The sequence below is a fragment of the Scyliorhinus canicula genome, chromosome 20 (assembly GCF_902713615.1).
Source record: "Scyliorhinus canicula chromosome 20, sScyCan1.1, whole genome shotgun sequence".
Classification (NCBI taxonomy): domain Eukaryota; kingdom Metazoa; phylum Chordata; class Chondrichthyes; order Carcharhiniformes; family Scyliorhinidae; genus Scyliorhinus; species Scyliorhinus canicula.
The window spans coordinates 13,497,519-13,499,955 of NC_052165.1; the positions used below are offsets into that span (position 1 = coordinate 13,497,519).

A 2,437-nucleotide genomic window follows, 5' to 3' on the forward strand; every position below is an offset into this window, starting at 1 on the left:
AATACTGGGAGAGCCCTGAAAGGGGATTTGCGCCGAGCGCCAAACAGTTTGCAATGTTTTCAGGCCCTCCCAGCAGGTGTAATCAGCAAGGGCGTGAACCTGATTATCCTGAACTTAAATAGATTTCAACCTGCAAAGTCAGCCTGGCACCCAATCTCCCTGGTGTGCGCCCGTTGTCGTGATCTGGCGCTGGCAAAAACCACTATCAGTCTGTACAAACGGAGGCCAGGCGTGATGACCATGCCAGGGGACTGGGAGGCCATTGTAGCCACCGGTTGTTCTATGATATGATAGGACACTGCCAGGATGCCAGGTTGGCACTGCTAAGGGGGCCTGGCCTGAAGGTATAGGGCCTTTGGCAACCCCATAGTGGAGTGATGCTCACCTAGGGGATGGGAATACATGCCAGTAAGGATGGTGATTGGGTCGGGTCACCCTGATACCTGCGTAGTGGGGTGGCAGGGGTGACCTGGATATTTAGTCATGGGGAGGAGGTTTGCCTCTTTATGGTCAAGGGTTGGGGGTGTTCCCCTTGTCTGCAGGGGACCATGATGTCCATGGGGCGCGGGGAGGGGCGGGAAGGGAGACTGTGAGTTAACTTTGAGGGCGCCCCGATCTTGGAGGAGCCAGAATTGCCGTCGTGTTCAGGCCCGGCCCCTCTCAGTGCTGTTGCAAAACACATCCCCCTCCAAAAGAATGACTAACAGCGGGAAGATCACGATCAGACGTGCGTCGGAACAGCCGCCGCAATTCACACCCTTTCACGCGCCTGAAATGTTACTGACATGGGGGAAAATTCCGTCCATTATAATCACAAAAGGATCAACTTAATTTTTCAAAAGGACGATATCAATGCTTCAGATTGCAATCTTCAATATTATTAAAGGCATCCTACTTTACTGAACCCGATTGTAATTCAGACACTCAGCTTCGGTCCACAACCAGAGAAACTAAATAAAACATTCAAAAGGTTGTTTTTCAGCCATATTGTCTCTGTGCTGGTACAATAGATGCATATTGAAATATTTACTGTACCAATGTCATTGAGAAATGTAAAAATTATCCACTATGTTAGTGGTTGAATCTAATTCTATATCAGTCCCTGGATAGACTTGACTCAACATACTTTGTTCCATTTTTGTTATCTGTGAATCCGTTGGGAAATAGTTCCTAAAAACTGTGGCACTATCCAATGTCTTGAATGGCTGCCATGATGTTTGGCAAATTGTTGAAATCTCTCAGCAATCAGGATTTCATAGTTAGTACAGACTGTCGGTGAACTCCAGTTGAATTATACTATCACTTTAAATTAGAGACCCTTTTTTGTGACATTGATCAAATCTGTGTCTGAATGGGCTGGCTCTGGTCCACAGGAGCCCACAGGGCACGGCAACATCTAATTTTGTGGTAAAAGTTTATTTAAATATTTACATATATTCCAAGCACAATTTTGGCCTAACTCTGTAAATGTGACCCTGTCAAGCATTTCAATAAAAGATAAGCACAACTTCAAGGTACAGTCAGTGGCTATATATAAGGAGAAGAACTTTAACGCAAAGCAACGTTTAATGGCTGGGAACGCGAAAGAAAACGCCAGGCAAAATGAAGTGAAGATAATTCCAATGTTAATCCATGAATTAGGGACTAATAGTAATAATCTTTATTATCACAAGTAGGCTTACATTAACACTGCAATGAGGTTACTGTGAAAAGCCCCTAGTCACTGCATACCGGCACTTGTTCGGGTACATGGACGGGGAATTCAGAATGTCCAAATTACCTAACAGCACTTCTTTCGAGACTTGTGGGAGGAAACCGGAGCACCCGCAGGAAACCCACGCAGACACAGGGCGAACATGCAGACTCCGCACAGACAGTGACCCAAGCCGGGAATCGAACCTGGGACCCTGGCGCTGTGAAGCAACAGTGCTACCTACTGTGCTGCCAACCTCCATTTACCAGGAGTGGGTTTCAAACCCACGTGGACATATGTCCATCGGATCTTAAGTCTAACGCCTTAACCACTCGGCCATCCTGGGAGCGGACAATGAGCAAGTAATGGGACTGTGCAGCACTAGATTCCTTGCATTGACAAATTAGATGTACTGCTGCATGAGGTGGATGTGAGAAGGAGGATTGCCCTGTTTGATACTTCACAGCATCTCCCATAGGACTGCAGTATATCTTGTCCATCAGAAGCTTGTAGAAAGACTCAAAGATTCCTATAGTAAATGGGTACCATTTAACACACCCAGCACTCTTGGGAACCTTAACATTAAATAAACACTCTGAACTCCCAAGTTGATAGTATCTGTCCAGTGGACAAGTGTTAAAGGTGTTTTCTTTGAAAACAAGGCCTCTGTAGTGCATTCAATCATCTTTGGATAGCTGACTGATTAAATTGTTCCATGTCACTCATGGCAGCTGAGAAAGTCCC

General features: G+C 45.9%; 1 non-coding gene across 1 annotated transcript; it reads right to left on the bottom strand.

Annotated features, from left to right (window-relative positions):
• Window positions 1-1,956: 1,956 nt before the first annotated feature.
• Window positions 1,957-2,039, bottom strand: trnal-uaa. The gene has a single exon. It is a non-coding gene; the product is annotated as a tRNA-Leu (tRNA).
• Between the last annotated feature and the right edge of the window lie 398 nt (window positions 2,040-2,437).